Genomic DNA, 12,441 nt, shown 5'->3' on the forward strand with positions numbered 1-12,441 from the left:
CTCACTCAAACAAGGCATTTATTCTTCTGATGTCTGGTTGAATTGATTGAGACCTGAAAGTAATGATACCAAAAGCTGTGGGTTCAATTCACGACAAACCACTTTGCTTTCTTTGCCTCACTAAGGGTCTGCAAACCCTTAGCCTGGATGGCATATTTTGCATAAGAGGAACCAGGTGGGAGCGTGCAAGACCACTAGCATAAATAACATCTGCTAGAGAAACAAGCCCACGTCCAATACAGGGGCAGCAGCAGGACTCTGGGGCAGAACCATCAACTCGATTCACAAAGGAAAACCTCATGATCACGGCAGAGCACCTCTACCTTTCTAGGTCAGATGCTCTTCTCAAGCTCAGATCTTTTGCCAGAATCTAACCCAAAGTGCCTCCTTCAAAAAACAAAACAGGTATAAGAATCAAATAAGAAACTAAGGTTTTTAATTTTTTCACAACATCTGCTCCCTTTGAAAACAGAAATTTCTTATTCCTGACACCAATTCCATGATCAAAAAAGCACTTGTGAAGCTTTTCGAAAGTGCCACAAAAATCTCTAGCAGTGCAACACAGCAAACCATCAGAAAAATCTTACTGCCCTCCCATAGGTTTATCTTACTTTCTTTAAAAATCACTCCTAATTTTCATAAAACCAAACTCTGCTTCATCTCCAAATAGTATGAAGTTACCTTAAACATGCTTTTTCAAATTAATAAATGAAGAAACCAATTCTGATCAGTACAGATCACACTTTAAAACAACCAAGGGTCCTCTCAAGGTAGAAGTTTTACCAGCGTCCACAAGTTAGAGAAAAAAAAAACACAACTCTATTCCTTAATCGGTATTCTAGGAGGACACCCACTTGGGATCATCTGTCTTCCAGTTTTCTTGCCCACGCCTGGAAAGAACCTTCCCGACATCCCAACGCCAAGAAGCACATGGATTCCAACAGTCATGAGGTAACTATGACAGCAAAGCCACAGTTACTTATGAGATCACAAAAACTAGATGATGTAATTTTTTAAATTAGAGGTGAAACCCACGTAACATAAAATTAACCATGTTGAGGTGTACAGTTCAATGGCATCCAGTATATTCACTATGTTGTACATCCATCACCTTTATCTAGCTCCAAAAGATTTTAGTTATCTATCCCCAAATGAAATCTGTATTCATTAAGTAGTCGCTACCATTATCCCTGTTCAGCCTGGCAACCATGAATATCCTTTCTGCTTTGATGAATGTATCTATTCTGGATATTTTATATAAATGCAATCACACAACATGTGACCTTTTGCATCTGCCTTCTTTCACCTGGCATCCTGTTCTGAGGTGCTTCCACACTGCAGCATGCATCAGCACTCTCTTTTCATGGCTGAAAAATATTCCATTGTATGGATACATCACATTTCATTCATCCATTCATCCACTGATGGACATTTGGGTTGTTTCTGTCTTTTGGCTACTGTGATTGGTGCCGCTGTGAACATCTGGGTACAAGTACTTGTCTGAACACCTGTCTTCAATCATTTAGGGTATATACTTAGAACTGCTGGCTCATATGTTAAGTCTATATTTAACTTTTTGAGGAACTGCCAAACTGTTTCCCATGGTGGCTACACCATTTTACATTCTCACCAGAAAAGCATGAGGGTTCCAACATCCTCACCAACACTTTCCTGTTCAGTGTGTTTTTAAATTATAGCCACTCTTGTGGATGTGAAGTAGTTATCTCATGGTGGTTTTGATTTGCGTTTCCCCAATGACCAGTGATGCTGAACATCTTTTCACATGATTGCTGGCCATTTGTATACCATCTTTGGATAAATGTTCAACCAAGTCTGTTTTCCATATTTTAATCGGGTTGTTTATCTTTTTGTTGCTGAGCTGTTACGAGTTTCTTATTTAAAAACATATTATGGCTACTAGGCCCTTCTCAGATTTGCGTATTTTCTCCCATTCTGTAGACTCTTCCCACTTTCTTACTAATGTCCTTTGATGCACAAAAGCTGTAAATTTTGGTGAAGTCCAACATACCCATTTCTTCTTCTTTTGTTGCTCACACCATTAAGAGTCATTTCTAAGAATCCAATACCAAATTCAAGGTCATGAAGATTCACCCTTATGGTTTTTCTAAGTGTTTTGGCTCTTCCAATTAGGTCTCTGACTCATTTTGAGTGAATTTTAGTATACGGCATGAGGTTGGAATCTAACTGCATTCTTTTGCATGTGGATATCCAGTTGTCCCAGCGCCATTTGTTGAAGAGAATGTCCTTCCCCTCACTGAATGGACTTGGTACCTTGGTCAAAAAACAATTGACTATAGATACATGGGTTTATCTCTGGACTTTTAAATTCCATTCCATTGACCTATTTTATCCATCCTTGTGCCAGTATCACATTGTTTTAATGACTGTAGCTTTTTTTAAAAAATTAAGAAATGGATTTAGAGAGATATACATTCCATAGACAGAATGTAGTCCATCTCAAAAGGTAAGAATAGCCCTGGGAGTAACACACTCCACAGAGTGTGGGCCATCTCAGAAAGCAAGAGGCCAACTGTAGTTGTTGTTGTTGTTTTTATTGGGAAGCATGAGTCCATCCTTCTCTTTCAAGATTGTTTTGACTATTTGGAGTCTCTGGCAATTTCATATGAATTTTAGCATCAATGTCTCCATTTCTGTAAAAGAGGCTGCCTGGATTTTGGTAGAGATTTCACTGAATCTATAAAGCACATTGGGTAGCACTGCCACCTTTATATCAAGTCTTCCAACCCATGGACGCGGACTATCTTTCCATTCTATAACATATTCATAACTTTAAGTTACCTTAAAATATCCTTGATAAGGTAATGTCATAAAGTAAATTCCTTTAGTTGTCTGTATCTCTAGGTAATCTACTAAGCATGTCCTGAAGGTAGTCACAAATATGAAGTTTATTTACCATGGGGAGCTCAGTATTCATATTCCAGAGAAGGAAGGCCAGTTATTCAGGGTCTGGCTATTTGCTTTTGTTTATGGGGAAGGTTAGAACTCAAGGATTTTCATTCCCTTGATTTAGTTAGTTTTAATTTTCATCTTCAGCTCCCAGTAGAGGAACTGATAGAATCTTATATGTTCCCTGATAAGAGTAAGTTTAACAGGCTTCACAGAATGGAACCATGAACTCTCTTTCCAAATAGTTCAAATTTTAAAAAACTGATGATGAAACATCATCATCAGTTAGCTACTTTGCCAAAGACTGCGTGCAAACGTGTGCTCAGACACCCTTGGTTGGGCTTCCCTAGAGGCTTAGTGGTAAAGCATCCACCTGCCACTGCAAGGGACACGGGTTCAATCCCTGATCTGGCAAGATCCCACATGCTGCAGAGCACTAAGCCCGGGCACCTCAACTACTGAGCCCAGATGCTCTACAGCCCATGCTCTGCAATGAGAAGCCAGCACAGTGAGACGCCTGCGCGCCACAACTAGAGAGCAGCCCCCACCACCTGCGGCAAGTGGAGAAAAGCCCGCACAGCAACGAAGACAGAGCACAGCCAAAAATTTTAAAAATTACCTTTTTAAAAAAAGAATTAAATCTTATTAAAAAAAAAAACACATACCCTTGGTTAGTTACAGCTTAAAGTATCAACTATAATCAGGAGGGAGAGGAGGAAGCCTTTAAAAGTCTTTTCTCTAAAAACGTTTTGGTAAAGACTCAGTTCAGTTCAGTTCAGTCGCTCAGTTGTGTCCGACTCTTTGCGACCCCATGAATCGCAGCACGCCAGGCCTCCCTGTCCATCACCAACTCCCGGAGTTCACTCAGACTCACGTCCATTGAGTCCGTGATGCCATCCAGCCATCTCATCCTCGGTCGTCCCCTTCTCCCCCTGCCCCCAATCCCTCCCAGCATCAAACTCTTTTCCAATGAGTCAACTCTTTGCATGACGTGGCCAAAGTACTGGAGTTTCAGCTTCAGCATCATTCCTTCCAAAGAAATCCCAGGGTTGATCTCCTTCAGAATGGACTGGTTGGATCTCCTTGCAGTCCAAGGGACTCTCAAGAGTCTTCTCCAACACCATAGTTCAAAAGCATCAATTCTTCAGCGCTCAGCCTTCTCCACAGTTCAACTCTCACGTCTATGCATGACCACAGGAAAAACCATAGCCTTGACTAGACGGACCTTAGTCGGCAAAGTAATGTCTCTGCTTTTGAATATGCTATCTAGGCTGGTCATAACTTTTCTTCCAAGGAGTAAGCGTCTTTTAATTTCATGGCTGCATTCACCATCTGCAGTGATTTTGGAGCCCCCCCCCAACCCCCGCAAAATAAAGTCTGACACTGCTTCCACTGTTTCCCCATCTATTTCCCATGAAGTAATAGGACCGGATGCCATGGTCTTTGTTTTCTGAATGTTGAGCTTTAAGCCAACTTTTTCACTCTCCACTTCAACTTTCATCAAGAGGCTTTTGAGTTCCTCTTCACTTTCTGCCATAAGGGTGGTATCATCTGCATATCTGAGGTTATTGATATTTCTCCCGGCAATCTTGATTCCAGCTATGAGGGGACAATTGTTTGAAGTTATAAACATAACTTGGGCTGGACACAATTTGTTCTTTGCACTCGTGTCAAAATTAGAACTGAAGACAATATAGTAACCCAGGAAAAATAACTGTGGCTTTTTCTGAGAATAGTGATTTCAAGGAATTTATAGGTTCCCCAAAAGAAAAGTCATCATAAAACCAGTAGATTATTAGTCGGAGGGGCAGTGATTGCTTCAGTTCCCATGTTCAGTGTCAACTTTTCAAAGCTTTGGTGTATCTCAATATATGGGTCACCTGGGACTCATGGTCCAAGGTGGTCCAGTAATATCAAAAAAGGCTTTACCACTATGGAGAACAGTATAGATTCCTTCAAAAACTAGGAATAAAACTACCATATGACCTAGCAATCCCATTACTGGGCATATACCCTAGAGAAACCAAAACTGAAAAAGGCATAGGTACCCTAGTGTCCACTGCAGCACTATTCACAATAGCTAGAACAGGGAAGCAACCTCATTGTTCATCAAAAGATGAATGGATAAAGAAGTTGTGGTACATAAACATGATGGAATATTACTCAGCCATAAAAAGTCATCTATTTGAGTCAGTTCTAATGAGGTGGATGAACCTAGAGGCTATGATACAGAATGAAATAAGTCAGAAAAATAAATATCATATGAAGACGCTTACTCCCTGGAAGGAAAGTTATGACCAACCTAGATAGCATATTCAAAAGCAGAGACATTACTTTGCCGACTAAGGTCCGTCTAGTCAAGGCTATGGTTTTTCCTGTGGTCATGTATGGATGTGAGAGTTGGACTGTGAAGAAGGCTGAGCACAGAAGAATTGATGCTTTTGAACTGTGGTGTTGGAGAAGACTCTTGAGAGTCCCTTGGACTGCAAGGAGAACCAACCAGTCCATTCTGAAGGAGATCAACCCTGGGATTTCTTTGGAAGGAATGATGCTAAAGCTGAAATTCCAGTATTTTGGCCACCTCATGCAAAGAGTTGACTCATCGGAAAAGAGTTTGATGCTGGGAGGGATTGGGGGTGGGAGAAGAAGGGGACGACAGAGGATGAGATGGCTGGATGGCATCACTGACTTGATGGACACGAGTCTGAGTGAACTCCGGGAGTTGGTGATGGACAGGGAGGCCTGGCGTGCTGCGATTCATGGGGTCGCAAAGAGTCGGACACAACTGAGTGACTGAACTGAACTGAACTGAATGCATATATATGGGACCTAGGAAGATGGTACTGGTATTTGCAAGGCAACAATGGAGAAACAGACAGAAAACAGACTTATGGACACAGGGAGAGGGGTGAAGGTGAGATGTATGGAGAGAGTAACACAGAGACTTACATTACCAGATGTAAAATAGATAGCCAATGGGAATTTGCTGTATGTCTCAGGGAACTCAAACAGGGGTTCTGAATCAACCTAGAGGGGTAAGATGGGGAGGGAGACGGGAGGGAGATTCAAGAGGGAGGGGCATATATACACCCATGGCTGATTCATGTTGACGTTTGACAGAAATAACAAAATCCTGTAGAGCAATTATCCTTAAATTAAAAAATAAAATAAATTTTAAAAAATACAATGTGGTAGTAAAAAAAAGGAAGAATGGACAAAGAAGTTGTGGTACATGTACAAGGTGGAATATTCAGTTCAGTTATAAAAAGGAATGCAACTGAATCCGTTCTAATGAGGAGGATGAACCTAGAGTCTATTATACAGAGTGAAGCAAGTCAGAAAAACAAAGACAAATATTGTATACTAATGCATATGTATGGAATCCAGAAAGATGGTACTGATGATCCTAATTGCAGGTCAGCACAGGAGACACAGATATATAGGACAGATTTTTGGATACAGTGGAAAAAGGGGGGGGTGAGATGATTTGAGAGAGTCGCATTGAAACACATACAGTATCATATGCAAAACAGTTAATGAGAATTTGCTGTATGAGGCAGGAAACCCAAAGATGGGTGTTCCGTGACAACCTAGAGCGGTGCGATGGGAGGGCGGTGGGAGGGAGGTTCAAGAGAGAGGGGACCTATGCATACCTAAGGCTGATTCATGCCAATGAGTGGCAGAAACCAACACAACACTGTAAAGCAATTACCCTCCAACTAAAAATAAAATAAAAATGTTTAAAGGCTTTAAGAATCAAACTGCTTATAAATAACTTCAATCAGAAAATACCATCTGGTCTTCAGATAAACAACTAGGAACCAAATCCTGGGAAAAAGAAATCCAATTCCACGTATTTTGTCATCTATAATGAAACCAAAGGCAATAAAAATATCTTCTGGCAGGTGCTCAGGGTCAGTGCCTTGGCAGGGAATGTTAGCCGAGGCAAAGTTAGAAGGTCTGATGTTTGTTTGGTTTATTTTTGTTTTTGACCAGAAAGTTTAAGTTGAAAAGGGCAAAAATAAGGAGACAAGGGGAAAAAAAGTAGACTTGGGCAAGAAATGGGAACCAGATAAGCAGGTAGCACCTGAGGCAGTACAGACAGGGAGGGGACAGCTGGCCGAGGGGGTACACAGAGTGGACAGCTTGCTGGCTGCAAGTACTGCCGAGATCAGAGGATCCTTTCAGCACAGTGGCAGCAAAGCTGGTCAATGTAACACCCACGGCAGGCTCATGCTCAGCCAATTCTTCAGGAACTAGAAAGCCCATATCACAGGACCGGAGGAGAGGGCACCCTCTGCTTTGGTCCTGCCACTGCCTCGCGGGGTCCCGTCTTTAGGACCCACACCATCTCCCACCCTCTTAGAGCAGGTTCCGCACTCTGACTAACAACCGCACTGCTCTCTCCACACTTTCTCAGCTCCGTCTGCACGCCGTTCATCTGACTCTGGGTCAAGAAGCAGGGGAAAGGCGGGAGAAAGTGGCAGGGCCCCATGAAATGGGGTAAAGGCCGTGTTCTCCTTGATGGGAGGCAGAGCAGATGGAAATGAACTCTAAAAGGAATGCAATGGGGGAAGGGGGTGCTGGGTCCTTTTCCAGCCCAGAGACAGACATCCTGGGCCTCTCAAACCTAGACTCATAATTGCTGCTCTTGGATAATAAAGCTGAATGCGTGACAGCCACTTGGGCCTGGGGGGAGTTTTTTTCTCAATTATCAAATCATGTGCCCCAGAGGCTGTGGGATTTCTTTTTCTGTAGCTCTCTTGGCAGAGCAGTCAGGGGCCACACACCAAGTGCTTCCATGCTCCCCTCACCCTAGAAACCCCGGCAGAAGGGAGCCCAGATGGGCACTTGGGCAACACCTGCTGTGGGGCCGGCTAGGGTGAGGAAGCCCCCACCCCACACTCGTGTAGTTAACACTCAGCGTCCTATGTCGCCTCAAACAAGGGCTGTGATTTGGATCTAATGTGGTAATGGCTCTCGTGGTCCCCAACCGGGTGCCCTGGGCTCTTTCACTGCTTGGCTCTTTCTCTTTTTTCTTTCTATAAAAGGAGCTTTCAGTTAATTGCAGGCCTGCCATTCTGTGCCCAAGAGCTAAACCCCAGAGGCATCTGCCCTGGCTTTGGCGGGCCCACTTCACTTTCGTTCTCTGATCTCTTTGTGGTGGTCTTAGTTACAAGCTCCTGGAAACCAGCCCTGACTTGCAAGCACTACTAGTCAGGAAAAGAAAAGCAGGAGAGGGGTGGGGGCGGGAGGGGGTGGGGGTGGGCGTGCGGTAAGGACACAGCTACAAACTCAGCATCCCTGGTTTAAAACGGCCCAAAGCGGGACACATCCTACACATCGGTCAACACGAGGATGGACAGACAAATGGCGGGATTGATACAATGGCGTACTACTCGGTGATTAAAAAGAAAAGGGCTTCTCTGGCCATCCAATGGCTAAGACTCCATGACTCCACTGCAGGGAGCACAGGTTCGATCCCTGGTCAGGGAATTAAGATCTTACATGCTGCATGGTCTGGCCAAAAAAGTTTCCAATACAGAAGACTCTCAAAATCACATTGAGCAAAAGAAGCTGCAGGCAAAATAAAATATACTGTATGATTCTATTTATGTGGAGTCCTAGAAGAAACATGATTAATGTACGGTGGTAAAAATCATGGTAGAGTTTATGTTCGGATGTGAAGCCTAACAAGAAGGGGCATGACAGGACTTCTCTGCGGCAACAAAAGTGTTCTATAGATTGTTGAGGAGGTATTTATATGGGTGTAAACATTTGCCAAAATTTATTAAACTATACAGTTAAAATCTGCACATTTTTGCTGTATATAAAATATATCTCAATTTTCAGAAAAAAAAAATTCCACAGTCTTTATTAAAAATGGCAAAAGACAGTTTCCTGTCATGTTGCACCTATGTGGCTACCATTCTGAGGAAGAGGCAGGATGTTCAAAGTATTCAAATATACTCCTAAAGACAAAACAAAGATAAGCCTCTTCAAAATAGGGTGAAATTTATCCCAGAGCATTTAAGTCTTAAGACTGAATTAGATAAAGAATTCCCTCAAATTTCTCTCACTCAAAATCCAAGTTAAATATTTTAAAAATGTTTTCAGGGCACAAAGTCTAGTGTAGAGGATGGGAAGACTAATTTGATATTACACGTATTAAAAATGTGTGAAAAAAACTTCCCGATTGTAAGAGCAATACACATTCAGCATAGGAAAACTGGAAAATACAGACGACTATAGGGGAAGAAAACTCACATACTCCAAGATCATAAGCATAAAGAGGAAAATTAAGAGTCATCTGAAAAATATTCCCTATCCAAAAATAAGTACTTGTCAACATTTTCATACACACACACTATTTTAACCAAATTGAGATTGTAATGTACATACTGTCACTATTTTTTTTTCACTTAAATTTATGTAACAAACATTTTCCATGTCATTGAGCATTCTTTGCATTTTTTGTTACTACTGAAATTAAATAGTTTTGTGTGATTATTGGCCATTCTTATTTCTCTGTGAGACAGCTTGGCAATTTAAAAAATAATATTGATTCTTTTTCCTGATTATTAGTTACTGCTGAAATGTGGAAAAATACAGAAAAGTATAAGACTATAAGGGGGAAAACTCACATAATTCAAACAAAAAAACAATCACTATTGTTAATTTTACTTTTCTTTGTGTGTATGTTTTTCTTATAGAGTTGATATTCTAGATAAGTCCATTTCAGAGTATGTCTTTTTTCACTTAGCATCACTAAAAACTACATAAGCATTTTCCCTATCTCCTTAAAGTCTATCTCAACTTGTATTTTGTTAGTTTTATTTTGCCCGTAGAATTTTGTTAGCTGCAGAGATGTAACAAAATTTAACAACTGCTCAGTGTCAGAAACTTGAATATGTACATTTGAGCTTTTTTTACTTTATAAAGTAGAGATAAACATTTCTGTACATAAATTATTGCCTTAACCTATGATTATTTCCTTGGGATAAACTGTCAGTATTTTAATCCCTGGGTCAAAGAGTAAGAACTTCTTTAAAGACTCATACTGCCAAAGTGCTTTAAATTCTCTCCAGATAATTTAATGCACCTCTGACCTGGATCCTTATTTAGAAATATGAACAGAAAACCAACTAAGAATAAAACTGTAAGAAAAACAATAGATGCCTGAAAACAGGCACCAAACTGAATAGAGGAACCAAGCCCAGAGGAAACGGCGTTATTAACAAAGGAAACAAAATCAGTTATGCATTCTTTGAAAGATCTGTGAAGATACCATTTCAAAGATCTGTAAGGATACTAAGGCGGAGAAAAGCAATACTGAAACTTACTACTGGAGAATAAAGAAATGGCACTAAAAAACAATTACGTTTTAAAGCCCTCCGCAGCAAATCTCTGTGTAGCAAAAGTGCTTGTGCGCCCGATGCTCAGTCATGTCTGACTCTTGGCAGCCCCATGGACTGTAGCCCATCAGGCACCTCTGTCCATGGGATTTTCCACAAAAGAATACTGGAGTGGGTTGCCATGTCCTCCGATTTTCCCTACCCAGGGATCAAACCTTCTCCCACATTTCCTGCACTGCAGGTAGACTGTCCCTGAACCATCAGGGAAGCCTGCACAGCAAAAGGAGCGTGATCAAAGGCAGAAGCAGTGATCTGGATGGCTGAACAGACAAATTCTCCCAAATCAAGCGATGAGAAACATGGGGTGGGGGGATGAATCCAGATGATCCAACGTGTGTCTAACACACATTTATTTTTTTTTAAGGTGAAGGGATGGAGAGGGGGAAACTGTCAAAGAAAACAACCAAATTTCTCTGAAGTTCTGAAGAGGGAATTGAGTGCTAGGTTGAAAGGGTCTGCCAATGGTTGATATCAACATTGAAAAAAGAAACACTTAAATATGACTTGGTGAAGATTTTTTAATTTCAAGAAAGAGACCCTGGCAATCTAAGGTGGGGGAGGATGGCACGGTGTAACCATAACAAAAGGAAAAGTGGGTTTGCACCAGACTTCACATCTGTAACACCAGATGCTAAAACACGAATGAAACATTTTCTACCAAGTTTTGCAGGAAAAAAAAAAAAAAAACATTTTAAACTTAGAATCCTATAGCCCCCTAAAACCATCATTTAAGTAGGAAGGCACAATGAAGATATTTGGGGGGTTTCTCCCAGGTTTCTAACTTTACCAACCACATCCACAAAGGTACTATTTCACCAAAATGGGGAAGATCAGAGATCAGCAAGTTGCCAAAAAAATACTCAGCACCCTTTCAGTGGTTTTGCTCTGGACTAATTTTTCATTGAAATATTAGATCCTGTGATAATGCTGCAAACACTAAGGGCAATCACAGAATTTCTCTTCTCGTCCTCCCTTCCTCAAGCACCTGCCTTTATGCATGTGTAACACTGTGGAGATGATGCTGCACAGGTCCATTAGACACACTTAGACTCTTAACTGCCTCTAACAAAGTCACCTCTAATGACAGTCAAATACCAACTCTAGAAACCTAGGTCCATTACCTGCAGAGAAACTGGGCAAATAAGGAACCTAATCAAACGTGCAGTGTCTCGTGACTACTTCTCACTAACATTCCCTAAAGATGACTATTTTGGTCAGCTAGAGACTGGTACAAGTAATAACACCTACGATTCAGTCCATCACCAAAGATAAGTCACAGCTCTTCAAGTATTCCATCTGGGTACGTACATGTGTGTACATGAGTGTGTGCACTTGTGCATATATGCATGTGTTCACACATCAAGAATGTTCTATACCTTGGAAATGAGATTTTCTCCCTAACCTGCATCTGTCTAGCTGTAGCAGAGCTTCTAAAAGTCTACAATATGGAGCTCCAGCTATCTACTGACCATGCAGTTGAATGAGGTCACCCACCACTAAGGGCAAAGGCAAGTACATCTCCTGGGGAGGTAGCAAATGAACATTAATATAACTCATCTACGGTCACTGTGGGTCTTCCCTGGTGGCTCAGATGGTAAAGAATCTGCCTGTAATGCGGGAGACCCAGGTTCGATCCCTGAGTTGGGAGGGTCCCCTGGAGAAGGGAACGGCTACCTACTCCAGTATTCTTGCCTAGAGAATCCCATGGACAGAGGAGCCTAGCAGGCTCTCATGGGGTCACAAAGAGTCAGATACAACCGAGCAACTAAAACACACACACAGAGTCACCGTGAGTCAAAGACACACGCAAGGAATTGTGTCCTCCAATCTCCAACCTAGACACTGTTCAGAACACAACTTCTCTCAGGAACAGAACATGGAAAGTCTCTGAAAAGTCTTGGATGGGAAGAGGGGAGGAGAGAGATAAAAGGGACAAACATTATTCTCTATACTTGTGTAATTTTTGGCTGCTAAAAGTTTGTGAATTATTTGCACAAATCTAAAAAGAGAAAAGAAAGAAAGGTTATTACACAAAAACTTCCATTTCTCCACCCTTTGTAATAGAAGAGTTTCCCTAAAGTAATAAGAAAATTGTTCA

The sequence above is a fragment of the Capricornis sumatraensis genome, chromosome 15, assembly GCF_032405125.1.
Source record: "Capricornis sumatraensis isolate serow.1 chromosome 15, serow.2, whole genome shotgun sequence".
Lineage (NCBI taxonomy): Eukaryota > Metazoa > Chordata > Mammalia > Artiodactyla > Bovidae > Capricornis > Capricornis sumatraensis.